Source organism: Sinohyriopsis cumingii, chromosome 8 (assembly GCF_028554795.1).
Source record: "Sinohyriopsis cumingii isolate HCF-2022 chromosome 8, ASM2855479v2, whole genome shotgun sequence".
NCBI classification, from domain to species: Eukaryota; Metazoa; Mollusca; class Bivalvia; order Unionida; family Unionidae; genus Sinohyriopsis; species Sinohyriopsis cumingii.
In genome coordinates, this window is record NC_142968.1 from 82,271,445 (window position 1) to 82,294,034 (window position 22,590).

Sequence of the window (22,590 nt, forward strand, 5' to 3'; positions counted from 1 at the left end):
TTCCTTTTTACCCATAGCATTAAATCCTTAAAACACTTACGTTTTGTAGTAAACCCTGTCAGAACCTGTTTATCCATTGTCTGCTAATCCTTTTCTAAAATTGCAGATGCACAGTAATGCATTAGTAACGAGTGGAGTTCGTAGTGAAATTATATTGTCATCGCTAGATGATCTCCACGCGGTCTCCATATGGGCCAAGAGAAGAGGGATTTTACTTAGCATCTGCATACAAAGGTCAGTCGAATAAAATGTATTAATTACTGGAGAGCGGCTGATTATCCGAAAGGGTTTATGTGGGAAGATCCATTACGAAATATTGCTTTGCCCGGTTGGTCTCTGCAACCAGTAATATAAGAAAAGAAAAGAAACAGAAAATAACGTCAACATTATGATAGATTATTTCGTTCCAGGCATAAATTATAAGACTGAACCAATTAAAATCTATAAAGATGATTTCCACTTGCAAACATTCCCAAAAGCACATACTTTGCAACTTCTCGAGAAAGACTGCTATCATTTGGAATCCCAAGTTGTCCCGCGCAGTTTCTCAAGAAATGGTTGACTCCAAATTGTTGTTTAACAGAGACAATGCTGGATCAATGGTTCTAGTGAGTGAAGGAGCTTATTTTAAATTATTTTGACACTGAACAAAATATTTCATATAAGTACTGAATAGAACTGTAAAACAGTTTCAAAGATTGAGCTGAAATAACATGATTGAGAGGGAGGTAAAGAAATTGTACGTGGGATATATCGTCTGCCAAGGGCACAGCTGACAAAATGTAGTCTACAAATTACAATCAAGATAGTGGTTCCCATACTTTTATTCCTGTGGCCTTACATTGACCACCATCAAGACATCAGGACAACCGGGCTTATGATATGATTTAAAAGTTTTCTTCTGATGACCCTTCGCGCCCATATTGTCTACAGTGCAAGATGCTAAACTTGATATTTATAATGAATATAAATATAGAGTAAATAGTCTTGCATTGTTGGTCTACGCGTCCATATTGAGGACTCTCCGACGACCCTTTTTAATAATTTACTGATGTAAGACGCTGACCCTGGTACTTATAATGATCCTACTGATCATGATCGACATGACTTACGTACTAAAGTCTAAGCCAATATGTAAGACGGATGTATTTTATTTTAGTGCTACGAAAACAAAAATATCACGTGATACGTATTACGTTGTTGGCCTAAGCCAGCATGGCGCTGGTGAAGAACAATTTTTATTTTAAGTGGAAGGTAGATCATTAGCATGGGGATGATAATGTTGGATCCATGAAATGTGTGTAGTGCTCAAAGAAATTTTTTCTTAGACACAGGCCCAGGGCTGGTGACTTTAAAAAAAACCCAGCCTCACAAGCCCTGACTGAAATTTTACAAGCCTGTACTGCAGTTTCCACCTGTGCAAAATTTCCCCTTTTTTTCACTATTGTAACACAACATTACAATAGCTACAAATCAAATATAAATTCAGTAGAGTACAAAGGGGTTTGAAAGTAATGCAAGTGTCATTAGTGTTCATCACTACACTTACTAGGGACTGGATAGTCCTGGTGTTCAAACTCTGCTGGAGTCTCTTATAGTCTGACTATACATCCCCGTTTGTACCCCCGACCGATTTCAATAACAGAAACATTTAATGTGACCAAAATGTCACTAACACTGGCATCCCCTGCACTTTTCATGCTTAACGGATTTTCCATACTAACACGGCGCCATATTGAGTTCACTTTGGGCTAGTTTATTTCCATCAGACAACATAGTGACATAGTTCATCCTATTTGGTAAATGCCTGATAATTCCATACATTACCATTATGTTGAGAGTTTGGAATTATATCCCATTGCACACATGAACATAGAAATTAAAGCACTTCTTAAATCCATGTGAAAGGCAAATTTGTTGTCATTCTTTTCCTTTGCTTGATTTGACACTGTCTATATCAGAAGCAGACGACATATGAATGTACATATGTAATCATGCACACACCCCTTTGCTGGAAATCGACTTGTCTAGGAACTGGAAATGGATCTCGGGCATGTCCATCTATTATATTGAAAACGTCCGTTAAACATGAAACGCACAGATGGTCAGGGTGCTAGGGACACTCTACTCACAGGTTAGAAATTGTAAATTAGTGAATGAATTGACTAAGTTCCTTGCACTTTTTATCACATTTAAGGTTTCCATTATTGAAATCTGTAGGGAGGTACAAACAGGGATGTCAGACTATAGTAAATTCTGGTCTGAACTGAGTTGATGTATGTCAGTGTGTTGTTTGCAGTATGTGCAAATAATTAATAGCCCCCTCCCCTTTTGCTGGCATGCTTCACAAAGTAAAACTGTAAACCAGGAGTTCTAAATTTATTATTGTTGGACTTTGATGATACCTTCTTGTTTCCTAAATCAGCTTAAAAAATGAATCACACTTGAACATTATTCCAACAAATGAAATGAGCATGCAGGGATGGTCCTGGCTTTTCAAAAGTTGTGGCAAAAAAAAATCGCCAACCTCAATATTTTGTCACTATTTTTCAAAAGATGTCGCCAAAACAAGTAGTGAATATTTTCCTAAGTCTATTAATGTAATAGGCAATGAAAATTGAAAAAGATGGGATACTTATTACTTTATTGACAACAAGCAATACAGCCATAATATTACAAAATAAATCATTACATGACTGTTTTGTACTTCTTCCGTGGTCTTTGTATCCCACATCACCATTAGTGCATAGGTATGACTGTTGTTACCTGAAATAAATGCATTATCAAATGTAAAATATCTACTTTCCTTACATCTACAGTGACTCTCTCTCTTTTTTAATAGAAACATCAGGTATTAAGCAAATCAATATTATGCATATTATTTTCCAAATAATAGTTTTGTAAGGAACTTTAGTTATTGCCATTGTAATACTAAAACCCTATGATTGTACTTTCCAATATAAGACAAGATAAATTTAATGCGACCATTGGTTCCATGCATTCAGGAATTAAATGCCTTCCCCCCCCCCCCTTTATGGCTAGCTTCACTAAGTACATCTCCGTCAACCAGGAGTTCAGAAATTTATTTTTGCCATGCTTTACATGCTATGCCTCTACTGAATTGCTTCCTAAGTTGTAGATTTTTTTCTAGAAAAGCAAACTTTGATCGCCATTTCCATCAATGAAACTTACATGAGTCAGCATCTGGTATTAATGCACCGTTTATATATATATAAGCATTAATTATCATCATTAAACTAAAAGAAGGAATGAAGAAACATATCACAGAGCATATGTGCCCCCCCCACCAATAATTCAGAATAAATCTCTTAGTTATTAAGCAGTGTTATATGTATATATGAGTTATGGAAATAAGGTAGGATATAAAATGTGGGAAATAGTTATCACATGAATGGTAGCTTGAGACCACATTTGAACTGTTAAATTCACACCCATTTTAGGCATTGTTAGTTACAAAAAAAGGGCATTGTTTATTTGTCAGTCAATTGCTAGTGCTTTCACTCACTGTAGAACATTGGTTTCTTTGAAGTATTTCAAAGAGGTATGAGTCTAACCTTTAGCAATTGTGCAGTTTGGTCACAGCTGACCAGAATATGAAATGGAGGCACATGGGGGGGGTGGTGTGGATAATGCACTCCACAGGGAGAAGCAGTGTGTCTTTTGAGAATTTCACGTGTATTGGACCCAAAAAATCCGTGAATGTTTAGTGAAAACGATGCTTAAATATGCCACAAAAAACTTCCCGATGGTAGGTCACAATCTGTGTGTTTTCGGATTCAATCTCCCAACTTGGTTTTTGAAAAGATTTATTTTTTGCATGACACGCGAGAATAACTGATCAGTATTAACTAAATTTATTCAGCGATGTATTTTAATTCTTTGGAAATCTTTCTGTACATTTGAAACTTAACACAGAAGGGGCATTTTTCATTGGAACATATTTGGATTTCTTGGAATTATTGGAATTGAAAGGACTATTAGGAAATAGGAATTCATTCACCATGCTGTAAGTTAATTTAATTCTTTCACCCCTGTATTTTGAGAAATAAATTATTTGCAGTTATACAAAACTTTTTGTTTTGCTATTTCTTGTGTAGTTTAAGTCCCTGGATTCGTGACATGGGATTGATGGCAAAAGTAAAAGATCAATGAGCAAAATTACCATGTATTATTTACCCCACCTGGATTCCTGTTTGGTGACACAGTCCTTCTTCAAAATATCACAACCAGTTGTAAATGAATTGATGACTTGTGCCTTGATACACATAGCACAGAACATCTGCTTTAACTTTTTATCATATCTCAGCCATGGATGCCCCAGTTTCCACCTGTCGAGACATTTTCAAGAGCTTTTGACCCGTTCAACATGATGTGTGGTGTTGTACTTGAAGCATTACTACCATCACTACATGTAGATGATGTTGGACTGTCAGGTATAACATCAGGTTCAGTGACTGTTGTCTGATGAATTTGCACTAAATCCAACTGCTGTTAATTTTGTTAACGTACTCTTAGGATGAGACAATGAATACACAACTTCTATCTTATGGTTACCCATGATAAAGTTGCACTGTTGACAGTATATAATTCTGATTGAGATTTTTTTCCATTTGCTTTGTAATTTATACACAGCAATCGGTACTTCAAAGGTAATCAGTTTTCTCTGAAGTTTCAGCAAAACTATTTTATTGTTACAATAAAAAAAAAAAAACAGAAGGATTAGCCATCGTTCAGTTAATTTGTAGCTGGTTCTGTTCATGTCTTCAGACGACAATCACTTGTAGGTCTAGTCCGGTAGCATGACTGAGTGTATCACAGCATATAGTACTCAGGCCAGATGTCAACATAAGCGGATTATGATGTAACTATGTACTGTAAAGAAGGGTTGTTCAATACAAACAAAGGATTTGTTGATGACGGGCACCTCACTTAGAAAATAGGACAGGTCCGATCTAAAATTTTAGGCGTCCCAGGCGTTTGCTATCAGAATTTTTTAGCACTGGTGTGGCTGTTTACAGCTTTCAGATAAGACTAAAGCAGTCAAAGTTAGTAGTTCCTTGTGACATGTCCACAGTGATAGGCCCTATACCTGCCATATTTCCAGATAAGGCTGGTAGGTTTTTGAAACCCAGAAAGTTTCTTTTGAAGTTCTAAGCGGGGCCAGTGCTGATTACCCCCCCCACAACACATGTTGTCTAATTGAGAATACTGTCTTTTCATAACAGCCATTAGAAAATGACTGGAAATTTGAATAAAAGAAATAACATGTATGTTTATTTGCAGCATTTGATATACTTACACAATACAAACAAAAAAGTTGGTAGACTTAGCATTGTCAGATATCATGACAGCGCACATTCACACATGTGCACACTTACATGATCACAATTCCAAACATTTAAATTAAAAAAATACACATTGTTTCTGCATTTAAATTCCAATGGACAAGTCAAATACAGTCTTAATAAGACGTGGTCTTTGCAGCTGTCAATAGTTCATTTAGAGGCTTGACGGCAATGCGTCCTTTATATTCTCATTAGAAACTGGATGGTACTGTTGTTTTCTTCAAACTTCCTTGCTGGATTCTCTGAGTAATATCTGCTCAGAACAAGGTATTTTCTTGTTGATCATAATGTTAGCAGTGTCAGAACTACCCAGTGCAGTTTAACCACAAGATATGCTTGTCTTCATCGAGAAAAAAAATGTAAATGAATAACATTATGCTATTCATTCAGTTAATTCTGTTGGACAAATAGCACAAATTTTTAACGCTTCGGTTTTTGCATCAAATTTGTAATGGATCAGTTGTCAAGCAGCCCATCTTCTATAAAATAACAGCTGGGAGATTATTATCAGTTTACCTTTCCAAATATTACTTGTCAGAGCATTGATGTCATTACCTTGTAACTCACATAACAGGTAGATATTTAACTGATGATTTCTTTTATTATCAGGATAATAATTAACAGGTAGATATTTAATGGATGATTTCTTTTATTATCAGGATAATAATTAACAGGTAGATATTTAACTGATGATTTCTTTTATTATCAGGATAATAATTAACATGAATCTATTACAACTACATAATGAATAAAAGCTCCATTGGCAGCAACATCTGTGTGGTTAAGATGTATATAAAATCTGTCCATTTAACATGTACTTGTCATCCATCAAGTAACGGCTTCAAGCATTACATTAGGACTTTACAAATATTTTCATTTGAAGCATTTTCTTAGTATTTTTGAAGATGTTAGTGACCATTTGCATTTAGCAGAAGTAACAGATACATCATTGTTTTATGTTCCATTAAATTGGCATTAAAAATTTATTAGGATATAAAATTTTAACTTACATAACAAAGATGGACAAACAAAATATTATTTCTTTATTTAAAATTGATAAAATATCTGGGAGCCAGCGATTGACAGGTTTTGTGCTGAAAGTAGTACACCACATTTGTTGATACAAATTTTTGTTCATCTTCTTCATTGCCCCATAATTTGCCAACTTTCTTTGAAAAATTTGTCTGTCAGGTTTTTTGCCCCATTTTAAGCCCAGTTTTCACTAAATATCAACAGATCTTATGAGTCCATAACCCTTTACCTCATGCAGGCATCTTTGGATGCCTCTACTCCATTTGCATAAGGCACCTTTTGACACCTCTACTCCATTCGCATGGAAGCGCCTTTTGATGCCTGCTGTAAACATCAGTCATTTTGAGCTGGTTTTCGTAGTGCCACCTTCAGGGAAACTCCCCCATTAGATACTACATTCATTTTTGCGAATGACAATTACGTCAGATCACGTGGTCACTGTTATGCACTGGTCGATATCTGCTATTTAAAGTACCTTAACTGGGTTATAATCTCCACTTTCCCAAATGGCAGTCGCGGATTTCATTCAGTACTTATGAAGTTTTCATGATTAGAATCACAACTATGAAAGATTCAGTAACTTAGGTAAAGGCTCTGATATTGATATAGGCAGCAATTAGTTTTTATAAATTATCAAATTCAGATGACTTAGTGATCTAGACGCAGACGAAAACTGTAAATTTCGAGTATGAGAAACAGCAACTACGGTTGGTCACGCAGCCTCACTGACATGATGGTGAACGAGTTCTCTCAAGATTTTAAAGCACATAAAAATTGATCCGTGAAAAATAATTACACAGCTGTAACAATCTACTTTACTCTTAAATTATTCCACATATAATAGATGTGTACCAAAAATGTAAAGTGGTTAAAATTGCTGTTAAACGTAACATACACTACATTGCTTAACAGTTCACAGCAGGCTTATGTGTATGGGGTCGACTAGGTAACAGGTGTTCTGTTTATAGCGCGCTGCACTTTGTCACTATGCTCTGTGAGGTAAAGGGTTAAGCTAATGTACGCATGGCAATTATTTTTCCCACATTGTACATCCAACCGTATTTCCTTATTCTTAACTCAGAAGGTATTTAACATTGTTTACTAAAAAATATTTGAATTAGTTTTTGAGGACACATTAGCTGCATGGTACATTTCTTAATTCCTTCTTTTAATTTAATGATGGTAATTAACATTTTTTATATATAGTACATTTATGCTAGGTGTTCACTCATATCTTTCTTTGGTGGAATGGGTGTGTGATTTGGATTTTTAATGCAGCTTTAATAATTTTCAGTCATATTGCTGAGATGTTTGCAGTGTGGCAGTTTATAGTGATGTCTAGCACTGGGGCATCATGTCACAGACATGTAGCATGATGTCCCACCAAGTCATTTTATCCTGACACCAGGCCGACCAGTCCTAACATAACCTTTTAATGCTGAGCACCAAGCGAGGCAGCTGTTTGTGCCATTTTTGAAAGTCTTTGGTATGACTTGGCTGGGAATTGAACCCACTACCTCCCGCATCTGAGGCAGATACTCTAACCAGTATGCCACCGGAAATGCTACAGCATTCACAGTGATGATTTTGATCATTCTTGTGATTAAAAATAATGGCTGACAATTTTATTGTTCTTGTTTTTATTTGTGGTTTATTTTTTGATTTTTGTATGGTTGTAGGGTTAAAAATGTGCATAAATTGACATGAATAATGTTTAAACTTAACATTCTGTTTGCTGAAGAAAAAATTGTAGTATGTTAATAATTTTTTCATCACAACAGTATTCACAGGTGATAAAATAGAACATAGCTTTTGTTGATTGCATAAGATATATCTATTTATAAAGGATTTCTTTTTGGAGAAATGAAAATCAACAGACATAATGTAATAATCTGGAGTTGTTTGCAAATATCGGGAGATATTATGCAATCGGAAAGTACGTGTGGAACAATGCTAAAAATTAGGCATTTTTTCTCCGATGTGAGAGTTGGCAGGTTACATTTAGTAGTTTGTGTCTCAAGCTCACTTGAATGATAGAATAAGCAAACTATATGATTGTATATATTAGTATGACACTCTTACCACCATGGAAGGTCACTGATACATATTTTGCATTTATTGGCTTAGTAAAGTTTTTGTGTTGGGTTAAAAAAAATTTTTTATCAGCATTTCTCATGCACTGTTCATGCTAAGTGGTGATATTTGTTGATGATACTACCACACCTTTGCAACAAACAAGGTTCAGTTTGACCTTTATTTCATCTTTTACTGGCTTTGTTTAAGTTTATTTTCACTGAGTTCACAGCTATATAAGTTGTATCATGTCATATACATTATATCCTACATATAATAAGGAAACTTGGTGAGAGGATGCATCTTGACAAGTTCAGTGTACTTTTTACCACAAGATAGCATTGTTATGTATACATATACATGCTTAAGTGAGTTTGTTTTAAGTTTGTGTTACAGGTTCATTTACTGGGCACTGTTTGTGTTCCAGTCATGAAACTTGATAATTGGCTGTTACTACAACAACAGTAGTGCCAAAAGTTACTACATTTGATTCTTTACTAAGATGGGTTAAGTATTTTGATATATGATCAAGACATATTGACTCATTTATTCAGGACCGGTATATATCCTAGCCTAATCAGAAAGTCCTATCTGGCCATTACAGCTAAAAATTAGAATACATGTTTATTAGTAAACATTATATATTCATGACAATACAATGTATATGTTATACAGTATCAATGTTATATGCTTTATAATGTTATCATGCCACCAGGAAGTTAATTACGGATTATATGTGTGCGCTGTCTTTTATTTTGGGTTGAAATGATAAAACTCACTTGTCTACTAGATGATTTAATACGAGATGATATGGTACAAAATAAACCCCCAAAAATACAAAACACATACTTAGAATACAAGACAAATACAATACAGAATATAACTGACACAAATACAGTACACAGTATACAACCCACCCACCGACATTTATAATTTTATCACAGAAGAATATAAAGGATATCTTACCAGACTCAAAGGGTATAATTTTTCCAAATTATATTCAATCCCTGGTCTTTCACTTGTGTGAAAGACATATGCTGTTCATCTTCACAACTCGTAATGCTTGAGGTGTTGTCTGTCTCAAGAACTAGAGTAGGAATACCAGAAGCTTTTGTTAGTTGGTGGGGAATTGATTTTATTACTCGTGAAGCACGGGAATCATGCACTGCGATCGATCACTCACTTGCTCACTCACTCATGACAAACACGCTCATTGGTACACGACCCAAGTCCTGGGTCACATATGTGTGAGTGAGTATAGGAATTAAGTGAGTTGACTGCACACTTCTAGGTGGGTCGTTACCTGTTGTGGTTAATTAATGCATGAACTATGTTTATACTTCTGGCTGTTATTCCAGGGTTACTCAAAGCCTGCTACAGTTAATGCAATAAAATTTTCTTGGAGTAGATCATGACAATAGCAGGGTAAGTAGAGTGCAAGTATGGTGATTTAAACAAAATAATGCAGAAACAAAAATCAATATTAATTTCAGTTTTTTATCAACTCATAATACTTCTACTGTGGTGTGATTGGAAATAATATTCATTTTATAATTGATTTATGCCTTTTATGCTCTCTCTTGTTAGGTGTTGTACATGTAATTGGGTGGATATCTTGGGTATCAAAGTATGTCGTCATGGTGTCAGCTATATACAGTATAGTGCCAAAATTAAACATTGTAATTTTAACTGATTAAAAATTCTAACGTAAAGATAAAAGATTGCAAAATTAAGTTTTAATTTGAAAAAGAGGCCAATATCACCTTGGTATCAAAAGGTTAAAGGTCAAGATTACTATCCACACAACAACTTTAATTATACATCACACACCTGCTGTCAAGGTCACCAACTGAAAGAATATGAATCATATATGCACAATTACATTAGTACTGCATAAACTACTTGGACCATATGTGGTTTATAACTTGCACTTGGGGTAAGAAAGAAGCATATATATTTTGTAATCAAAGAATCAAAGATCAGATCAATGAATAAATCAAAATAATTTCTGCACATAAATTTAAGCTTATTAATTGCATACCTTCACCAAAGTTAGTGGATTACTTGCATGTTGGGTTAGAAAGAAGCCTATAGATTGTCAAATTGAAAGGGCAAAAAGACAATGCCACAGTGGCTAAAGGAAGAAAATTGGTTTCTGCACAATCATGAGTTAAAAAAAGATGCATGTTTCTGGATTCAAGTTAAAAATAATGGGGTCATTTGGTTTGGAATTTTGTTTGTTTCCCTTCATTTTTCTACTGGACATGTTCTAGAGGAGCTTATGGCTGGCCTATTGTCCACCATCTATTATCTGATGTTCATCCACTGACATCCTTCAGTCAGCTTTTACAAATTTGTTATCACTACTTCTCCTAGGAGGATTGCCATGAAACTTTGCACATACATTCATCCCAAGGTCTAGTTGGTCCTAAATGAAAATGGTGCTATTTTGACATCCAGCTTGGCAAGTAAACACTTGCATGCCTTATTGTGTTCCTTTTAAAAAAGACCTTTTACAGGACTCTAAATTGATGCGTGTGAGGTAGCATTTTGCTAGTTACACTTCCGAAATGCTAGCAAATTGAAGAAGGTTTTTGGTGTACTGAAATCCTAGATGCTATGAAAACACGAGACAAATTCAAGGCTATGGAAAACCATGCACAATATAAAGTATGGAGAAATAAAATAACGTATTATCAATCATTGCTTGAAAACAAAAAGAGCAACACAAACTCCATTTGGAAAGTCTTCAATGAACTCACTGGAGGAACGCACAAAAAACAGACAAATAAAATTCACTCACTTCTGGTAAATGACACCATAGTCACTGATGAAACTGACATTGCAAATGTTTTCAATGATTTTTTCATCAACATTACCACAAAGTTAAAAGAGCCAGTGATAGAAAACAACTTTAATGAACTGAAAAAGTTCTGCAGCAGTAAAATCTCAAAGGAGGTATGTTTCTCTATCCCACCAGTGTCAAAAAACTTTGTTAAAAAATGTCTCAGTGAACTTGATACCAAGAAAGCTACAGGACTTGATCAGATTGGTCCACGACTCATTAAATCTTCTGCCTTTGCTATTGTAGATAGCATAACATTCATAATTAATTTAAGTATTGCAACCTCATCTGTCCCCAAAATATGGAAAACTGCAAAAGTAACTCCTATTCACAAATCTGGTTCTAAGGATGATGCTGATAACTACCGACCAATTTCAATACTACCAAACTTGTCAAAATTGATTGAAAAACATGTCCATGACTCATTCATGTCATATTTAACCAAACACTTGCTGTTACACCCTAATCAATCAGGCTTTAGACAGAACCATTCCTGTGAGACTGCCTTGATCTCCCTAACTGATAAATGGCTTCAAGCACTTGACCAAGGTAGAATAATAGGAACTGTATTTGTAGATTTTAGGAAAGCTTTTGACATGGTGGATCATGAAATCCTTTTGAAGAAACTGAAAATCTACCAGTGTGATGAAAGAACAATTAGATGGTTTACTTCATACTTAAATGAGAGAACACAACATGTTTACATAAATAATGTTCTGTCTGAACCTGAAACAATTAGATATGGAGTACCACAAGGCTCAATTCTAGGTCCACTACTATTCATTTTATTTATTAATGACCTACCACTTTTACTAAGAGACTCAATATCATCTACAGATCTCTATGCAGATGACACAACATTGTCAGACATCCAAAACACAAAGCATGAGCTCGAAATTTCTTTACAGAATGCACTAAACAAACTGGAAAACTGGTGCACATGTAATGGCATGGTGGTAAATACTGGTAAAACTAAAATATTACTTATCTCAACACGGCAAAGAAGGACAAATCTTGATAGTGATGAACTATGTCTGACATGGAAGGATACAAATCTGCAAATAGTCTGTCATGATAGGCTACTTGGTGTTCTGGTAGATAATAACCTATCATGGACTGAACATATCAAACATACCAGTAAAAAAGTCAATTCAAGTTTATGGCTTCTCAGTAGGATAAGACATTTTCTCCCTGAAAGGCACAGGAAACTATTTTATAACAGTTACATACAACCCTATTTGGACTACTGTAGTACAGTATGGGGTAATTCAAATGATAAAAACATAGCAAAGCTGGCACATCTTCAAAAAAGAGCATTTGGGCTAATATCAATCCAGAAAGAAAGCAAGGAAAGTTTAGCTGGTAGGTTAAAAATATTACCTATTAAAGACCGAATCTGTTTGAGAAAAGCCAAATTAATGTACAGGATATCTCAGAATAGTGCTCCTGAATATTTACAATCACTATTCCAGTATAGGCTACCTGGTAATACTCCCCACCTGCGATCCATGTCTACCAAACAGTATAAAATTCCCAAACCAAATAAGGAGTTATTTAAAAAAAGTTTCCAATACTCTGGAACTCTGCTCTGGAATAGTATTCCAGCTGAGATTAGAAATGCCCACTCTATTTTCTTCTTCCAAACCCAATATATCCAGTGGCTTCAGAGATGCAGCTTAAATAAATAAATTCCTTTGTATGAGGGCCTCAAGGTAGATTAGTTTTTAGCTAATTGTGTTACCCTCTTTAAATAAGGTCATTATGGTGGAGAATATTACAGACATCAAAATTAGATAGAACTAAAATTTTGAGCCCATGTATTAACAAAATATTGTTATATGATGGTTAAATATATGCTCTTCTTATAATTGCATTAATTTTTTTTTTTTTTTTTTGTTAGACATGTAAATTTGAAGCAGACCATAATCTGAGAGCCACATGCAAAAGTAGCCTTAATTGAATCATGCTTTCTAGTCAGTAAGGTGCTTAAAAAATGTTTGGAGAAAAGCAAGTATTTTTATGAGTGTGATGATTGACAATACCATTCACAGTACTCTTGTTGCATACCATTCCTCTTTGGAAAGTGACAGATGATTGCACAATTAAAAACAAGGAAAAAGGAAAATGTGCATGTTTGGATATAGAGATATGATATTATCAGAGATATTTATGGTAACTTTGTAAAATGAACAACTCTGTATTGTGTCTCTGAAAGCAACACAAGTCACTTTAGTTCTGAAATTTGTATTCATCTATTTAACATAAAATATTTGAAAAGGATTTAAAGAAAGTTGAATTTAATTAAGACAATGGATAAATAGGACCAGAAACACCTTCTATTGTCAATAAAAATACTTTGGGTGATTCTTGTACAATTAAAATGAAAGTTTATACATTTTAAATTCTTTGTTAATTATGAGCAATAAAAATGGAAATGTGCAAATACAGGGTTCAGTTATCAACATAAATTATGAGCAGTTTAAATGGAGATCTCCAATTGCTGTGTTCAGTAGTAGACATAACAAGTTTTGCTTTGTGTATGCGAGTCTACAAAACCTATCCATTTTCTAGAGTCTCAGATGAACCCATTTATGCTGGCTTATGCTGCCGCATATGTAATTATTTTGTTTGTAATATACATTTAAGAGATATGTCAGATAGGTTACTGGGTTGGAGGTACATGTATCAGGTGGTTGCTTACTCTGTTCATTAGAAGATGATACTGTGAAGCAGGCATGCTGGTAGATGGCAGTTACAGTTTCCACAGAAATGAAGGAATTTATTTATTTAGAAATAACTGAAACAAAATAGGGAGAAGGTTAGTGTGGATGCTGGTTGTTGAAAAGCTCCATTGACAGCCTTGCACTTTGCAGCAGTAATACAGGTAGATCTGCTCATGAATTTTGTTTTTATAGCTTTCTTTTTATTTTCTATTATATGAATCTTTAAGAATGTAATAGATCCAGAAATAAAGTGTTCACCACTGTCTCCAATTGAACATTTAGGTTGATGAAGTGTGGTTTCTTGCTGTTTAAAAAAATGCTGACACCTATGGCATTTAGTTGATAGCTGAACCAGACTTCCAATGCAATTAAAATGTTTAGCATTCTCGAAGTATCCTTTACTAAAATACATTTGTTTGTATCCTGGCTATCTTGATTTAAGCATTAATTCAATAACTTTAAAGGGGTGGCTGAGTGGTCTAAAGCGCTTACCATTATGGATTACTGCCATCTCACCTCTCTCTCCATGGGTTCGAGTCTCTGGTTTGGCAAATGTGGGTATATAAGAAAGCTTGTCGGTAGCTTCTTGGGGAGGGGTCTGTGGTTCTTTCGGGGGGGGGGTCTGGGTTCTTCCTCCACCATTTATACTGGCTGTCATGTATAGCCTATCTTGTGCTGAAAAATGGCGTTAAACCTTACAACAATACTTTTAAAGTAATTATCTTATACAGTGGGGGCAAATCCATTAGTGTCATAGTGCATATGTACCCAATGGTCACCATGTTATGAAGTAGGCTTTGCTATATCTCACTTGCTGATTTGACATTTACTGACTTATTCAGCAGTACAGGGTGACATGACCATACTTTCCTGCTAACACAAGGTGAAGTTTTACACCTACATTTAAGCAACAGATATATGTCATGTATATTTCGATGCCTAGATAGACTGAGGCTTTACTTTTAGCTCGCCAGGCCTTGAGGTATGTGAGCTTATGGTATGACCGTATGTCCATCATTTATCTGTCAACATTGGCTTATTACTAATTAGAGTTCATGTTTGGATCCAATTTTTCTTGAACTTGGACTGTAGGTTTACATCATTGTTATGTGTGTTGTGCTAAAGTTTTTTGGGTTTGTTTAAACACATTTTTCAGTTTTTGAGAATATATTTCAAAGTGTATGTGAGTACATTTCATGTTATTGATTATGTAATGAGGAACAACATAAGATGCTGTGTGAAAGTTTTAGTCAAATAAATTTTAATTGCATACCCAGATTAAAATCATATGAATGAATATTAGGGATCTGCACAGATCGAATTTCAGTAGCTCTGTTAGTACAGTGTCAGACCTAGATACCCATGCATACAGTCAGGCCAGCGAGAGTCAGCTGCCTTTTCTTGGGGAAAGGGTACTTTGCTCTCATTTCCTTGGCATGATGTATCCAATAAAATGTGTAAAAAGTGTCAATAAAAGCACCGAAAGACATAAATGTGAAAGGAGATACACATGTATTTCCATTATATTAAACAGAAGAAAGTTTGCAAGATATCAAAGTACTGCTGTCATTGAAAGTATTGAAAGGCTGAAGTTTAAGAATAAAATCTACAGAAATGACCGGGTTGGGTACCCACCTCATACAGGGTTTGGCTCCTTCAGGGGCACTCCATCCATGCACATCATTATCCTGGAGAGAATTTCTTTGTTGGTAGTCGGGAGATGATTATCATGAAAGGGCATAATGATACTTTCTGGCATCTTGATTGTTGTCAGTTAACACAGAAAGCAAGGGGGAACAAAGTGCCCAAATTTTTGTTTTATTCTTTGGGATTTTTTTCTGGTGTTAGCATTGAAGTCTGCCACATCTTAGACAGGCTCCGAGTCTTTGCTGTCTAGATGAAATCAATTGATTGACACAGAATGGGGAATTTAAACCTTTTGTCTTTGTTTGAATCAACACCTGTTTCCATTGACCCCTAAGAACAGGTTCCCAATCATGGGAAATTGGGCTTTGTCATTGAAACTGCTGTCTTTGGACCCTTCTTGTCAAGCACATCTTCAGAGCCCCATCAAAGTTTACTCATATCACATTGAGGGAGATCTTGTTTCATCTTACTGTATCAAGAAGAAAGTGACAACTTTTCCGTGCTCACACTTTTGTCACGAGTCTGTTGGGTCATATGGTCAGCCTACAAAGAATTAACCCAAGACCAGATTAAATTTTGATGCATATCAGCTCATAAGGCGAGTGCAGTTGCCACATGCATAGTATTTGATCTAAACTTGTCAGTGAAAAACATCATTTAAGCCATGGGTTTGAAGTCTGATACATATTTTCCAGTTTCTGTGGAGAGGTCTTTCATCTCAACGTTTTCAGTTTTGCCTGGTGGGTCTGCCAATAACACAACAAGCTACCTTATTTTCCTGGTCTTTATATGGCTTTGTAATGAAGTGACTGCCCTACTTTCACTGGATTGGCAAGAGTGCAGATATTTTTCCTTGAGGCATCCATTCATTGATCTGTTCATACCTTATCCTACATGAGACTCAAAGGCATTTGACATATTTGTAAACTTGGGCAAAGTAGGGAGATGGAACTCTATTCATCTCTCACCTGTTCTCCTAACATATTATGATAGGGTAATGCTTTTGAAGAAGCAACCAATTTCTTGTATAAATATAACTTTGATGATATTTAATCTCATCATAATACAGGCTCATCCCAAACCCTCACAAAAATTACATTCACAGATAAACATTCATTTCCAGTACAGCAGTAATTGACAGATGATGGGATTTGATACAATTCCCTCTTTTAAAAGAGAGACCACTCGCATCTGACTTCTGTCTTGGCAAGCAAACAATATTTTTACACATTAATTGCTATCATGACAAAATAGATTATTAATTTTTGTTTGTTACTTGAGAGGGCTGGATTTGCAAGGGGCATGTGGATGTTCAGTTGAGTAAGTGTTATTGAATAAATGTATTTTATTTGAAAATTTGACATCTCCAAAGACCCACTATGTTTGTGAAAGTCTGTTCTGATGATGGTGCAGGTATTACTCCAATACAAAATATAACTTCTTTGGATTTTCAAAATATGAAAGACATTTTAGATTGCTTAACGGTTACATGTCAATTACTGACACATTGAAAATGTTGCTGACAAGAAGGAAAATGCCTGGATCATACAAAACATTTGATGCTTAACATTTACTGACAAAATGAAAGTCAACTCATACAGGAAATAATTATTCCCAAAACTGGAATTTGTTTTCATCATGAGATTTCAGTCAGTTAAGTTTGATTGTCTTAAGAAAGGAAAAAGATAAGATTTGAGACTATCCTCATTGTGTTAATTACAAAATTTGTCCACACCATGCTAAAACCCACTCCTGAACCTCTTTTATATCAATTCTCTCCTCATTCCTTAAGCACCTATTAGGTATCACTACACTAATCAAGTCCAACAGCTGCTGTTTCATCCTATTGTAGTCTCTAAGATAATCAGTAATGTTTTTCACTGATTCTTAGTGTGATCAGCTTCCCAGTGAAGAAAGTTATCTGTATTCAGTAAAAAGCAGCATTAAAACCCAACTAGAAAATAAAATGTTTATTGAATTCAGTCTTTTGGCTTATGCGTAGGATGACAAAGCAAACAGGTTTACTTTAGTGATTTCACTTGAATTTAAAAAAAATCAGGTAATTTCCAGAAAATGCCACATAGCTTTTCTTGATTTCTGTTAAGTCCACATTGGTGGAAGCTGGACATAACAGTCGATTTGGCATACATGTGTATGTCCCTCTGTAGTTATGTCCATACATCTGTACATGATGTAACTTCATCATTAAAAGTTTGTACTTTCCTTTTATATATATCTGTACTAGCTTAATAAAAAGGTGGGTTGGACAAAAAAGGTCTTTTTATATGTTGTGTCTAGGGTAGGACATAAAGAGAGTATGGCTGTCTTTGTGTTGTGTAGTTGAACTTCTAGTTATTGATTGTACATGCATCTTTTTGAAAAATATATTCATTAGTAAGACTTTTAAATAAATTATTTAATTGTGTTTTGGTTGGGCTGAAGGTTTGGAATTATGGAAGTGCTTTTCACCCAAACCAAAATCGCAAGCTTATTTTCAAGGTTGCAGCGACACTTGTTATGTAAGCTTGTGGCAAGCTTAGATTTGAAACCGCTGCAAGCTTGCCTAATTTCAAGTTTGCACAAGCTTCTCTATTACTAGCTTGCACAAGCTAGTAATAGGGAAGCTTGCAATTGGCAAGCTTGCGTGAGCTTGTCATGTAAGCTTGCGCAAGCTTACTAATTACAAGATTGCGCAAGCCTGCAAACAATGTTGACCTAGCTAGCTGCATCAGAAGAACTGATATGGCATTGATTACATTTTTCTCTACATGGTCACATACTTACATTTTTCTAGCCCTTGATGTGCAAAAAGTATGTAATATCAAATATTAATATATGGTGAACATTAATTAGCATGAGATCTTAATGTCACAGTAAAAGAAGAGAATGAAGTCTTCAAATCATTTAATATTTAATCAGATAAATATATAAGAGCATGTGAGTCTGTGTGAGGAAACTCTTTATAATTTTGTTATGTATGGCTTTATTGTTGTTGTTGTGGGGTTTAATGCCATTTTTCAGCACACAATAGGCTATACATGGCGGCCAGTATTAATGGTGGAGGAAGAACCCGGGAAGAACCACTGACCCACAAGAAGCTACTGGCAAGCTTTCTCACATACACACATTGGTTGAATCCTAGACTCGAACCCACACAGACAGAGGTGAGATGGCAGTGATCTGTAACTGAGAACGCTTTAGACCACTCTGCCACCTGTATGGCTTTAGAAATGTACTACTAATTTACTTCCATGTAGAGGGCCCCGACTAGCCGACTTGACTAAAGTGCTTTCCGTTACGGATCACTGTCATCTCACATCTGTCTGCATGGGTTCGAGTCCAGGATTCGGCCAATATGGGTATGTGAGAAAGCTTGCCAGTAGCTTCTCGTGGGTCGGTGGTTCTTCCCGGGGTTTTCCTGGGTTCTTCCTCCACCATTAATACTGGCAGACATGCATAGCCTATCGTGTGCTGAAAATGGCGTTAAACCCCACAACAACAACAACAACTATTTCCATGTAGAAATCCATTTGGGGGAGGCTGGTGTCAAATGGTTAGGTTCCCTCTCTCATATGTCAAAATAATAAACTATTAGGTGAAAACAAGAATGTTTGCCATTCGAATTACACTGAACCACCTCTTCTAAACAATATTCTCAGAATAAAATTCTGCATCCTCCTCTGCTTTTGGTTTGATTCAAGTATCATTCACTGAAATGGATTACAGCAACATGTACTATGTAACCAGGGGAAAAACCCAGAGTATTTACCTCTTTGGCAAAAGAATTTTAGTTTTAGTTCAACATTCCAAAACCACTTATCATGTCCAAAAATATCATTAAGTGTTATTTAAGATCATTCTTTAATGAGCTCCTAAATTTTAGTTTTACCTTCCATTTTGAAAGGGCTATGACACATTAAATGAATGGCACTTCAGAGCTTTAAACAACGATGAGACTGATTTAGGTACCTTAAGACATTTTGAAATAAAGTAACTGCCATCTTCTTTGAGAATGAAAAGAATTAAATGTAACAACCTCTGAACAATTGTTGAATTTGATATGTGAGAGGAAAGAAAGACCCTAATAATAACAGAAATGAGATTCACAAGCATATGTTTAATTTTATAATCTCATAACCCTGTTGCCGATAATAGACAGCACTGCATCAGTTACTGTAGTTTGGCAAGTGTAGCAATAAATAATAATGATCTTCAGAGTTGTCATCTCAGTCATTGGGTGAAGCAACAATACAATGTCATTTTTGACGTATTGAAATCGTAAAAGTAAAACAGAATGCTACCGCCAATCTACAGTCCCGAAAGCTGGCAAAATACAACACTCTTTAGTTTACTGACCAACATGATAACTCCATGACTTCAAATTATCTCTTGGGTTATAGGATCTGTTACTGTACATATATTGCTTATGAAATTTACAGAATTAACAAGCTAAATTGTGACGGTTTAACTTTGAAAATTGCGCCTAATTTTTTAATGCGAGGCTACAGTGGTTTTGTGTTCCTGCATGTCAGATATGTTGTATTATGTTTAGAGTTCATAAACAGTTTGCTGACCGTAAACAGGGGGAAGTAACTGCCTCTAATTACTCGATACCAAATTAAGTCTCTTCGCAGAAAACCACATTTCAACTTCCATGCTTTTATTTGATTTCTTTTTAAACAAGCAAAATTCACAAAGATTAGTTCTTCATAGAAATTTGGCAGAATGGGATGCATCTCTCTCTCAAAGGAAAATAATATTGTATGTATTTTTAAATATTTATTTATTAAGTTGTTGTTGTAGGGTTTAACGCCATTTTTCAGCACATGATAGGCTATACATGGCAGCCAGTATTAATGGTGGAGGAAGAACCCGGGAAAACCCCCGGAAAAAAAACACCGACCCACGAGAAGCTACTGGCAAGCTTTCTCACATACCCATGTTGGCTGAATCCGAGACTCGAACCCATGCAGACAGAGGTGAGATGGCAGTGATCCTTAATGGAGAGCACTTTAGACCACTCGGCCACTCGGGGCCCCTATTTAGTAAGTAAATAACTGACAATTATTTTTTGCTCATGGCAGCAGATTGTCATTGAAACAAATATATGACAATTCTTTCAAAAACTTAATGCCAGAAGTTGATATTACAAGAGTTACTGAGACTATATTTGATGGTGCATACATTGATCGGTAAATAGCATTTACAAGTACTTGACATCAGATATCTTGCTATATTAAGTTAGTCTGTAAATAACTTTGCAATCAGCAATTACTATCTATTTTACAGGATTTTACTAAATGCAATTCTTTATTCAGTCTTCCATTCCCTGACAAAATGACTGCATAGCTAATTGAGTGTACAATCACTTAAAGAATTTCCTTTAAGCAAAGAAACTCAATTGTTTCTCTAACATGTATACTATTTGTAAAAATTTGAAAATGAGAAAAAAGACATTTGTAGAAAAATAACATTTCATAATTTGTCTTGGTCAAGAAATAAATCATTTTTAAAAAAATATAATGTTCATAGTTAATTTAAACGTAGTGAAATGTTGGAATAATATATTTTATTTATGTATCAGCTAAGTACAAAGTAATTCAGATGCTATAAATAAAAGCTAGATTACCGGTAACATGTTTTAATTTGACAGTGTAGTTTCTTATACTGAGCATGATCTAGTCACAACAAATGTTCTTCAACATTTAGGATGTGCTGATCTCATGCAGAATTTCCAACTTTCAACTTTCACGACTGATTATTGCAAGCTTACATCAAATATTTTAGATTTTGCAAGCTTGCAGACTTGGAAAAATTCCTTGTGCAAGCTTGAACTTTAAATTCTTCAAGCTTGCAGACTTAGAAAAATACCTTTTGCAAACTTGTGCGAGCACCCTTACTAGCTTGCACAGCCTCCACTAGCTGGTCGTAAGCATGCATTTTGGTTTGGGCAGACTTTTGACCAGTATTTATGGTAGGTTTCTTTATAAATACATGGATCAGACTTTTGTTCCATTTTGCCATGCACATAATGTTTAGTCAGGGTAGTGGATCATAGGTACAAAATAACAATAATTTGTGTTGTGTGTAAGAACACTTCTTGAATTTCCAAAATAGGTCATGGAGTTGATGAAAACTGATTAAAAACCAGGTGTCAGATGCACCCTACCGTTATTTTTTAAATTATTTTTGCCAGCTCTGTAGGGCCCCGAGTGGTCTAAAGCGCTCTTCGTTATGGATCACTGCCATCTCACCTCTGTCTGTGTGGGTTAGAGTCTCGGATTCGGCTAATGTGGGTATGTGAGAAAGCTTGCCAGTAGCTTCTTGTGGGTTGGTGATTCTTCTGGGGGTTTTCCCATTTCTTTATCCACCATTATTACTGGCCGCCATACATAGCCTATGAAAAATGGCGTTAAACCCCAGAACAACAACAACAGCACACATACTGTAGTGTATTAATGCTTTGTTGTTGTTGTTTCTTAAACCTATTATAATGTTCATCTCTCTCTCTTTCTCTCTGGATTATTGTGGCTAGATATGGGCAAAAATTCATGAAAATACTAGCCTTGGGGATTTTTGTTGTGTGCTGAAAATGGCGTTAAACCCTACAACAACAACAACAACCAGCTCTGTATGTTTGTTCTTCAGTATTGACAATCTGAGTAACATCAAAATCTACTCATAATAAGTAAAACTGAGTTGTCTCTTGACCTTTGGTTAACCAATCAGATTACAGCTTTTTATATTTCTGAAAGTGATAGCTTGTCATTTGAAACATAATGATAACCCTCCTTTACAAAAATAAAATACAATGCTTTATTTGATAGGCTAAAAAAAAGTATGGGAATACTTCCAAAGGTCATCAGAACATTAAAGTTTATTGGTTCCTGTCAAGTATCTGTTT

At 35.3% G+C, this 22,590-nt stretch overlaps 1 protein-coding gene across 14 annotated transcripts in view; it reads left to right on the forward strand.

Moving 5' to 3' along the window:
• Window positions 1–539: 539 nt before the first annotated feature.
• The window catches only part of LOC149794001 (inositol hexakisphosphate and diphosphoinositol-pentakisphosphate kinase 2-like), a 234,543-nt gene continuing 212,492 nt past the window's right edge, over window positions 540–22,590 (forward strand). For all 14 annotated transcript variants that reach the window (XR_016422917.1, XM_089967926.1, XM_089967930.1 and 11 more), the window contains exon 1: window positions 540–608. The gene's annotated coding sequence lies outside the window, so the exon portion shown is untranslated. The remainder of the gene's footprint in view (window positions 609–22,590) is intronic.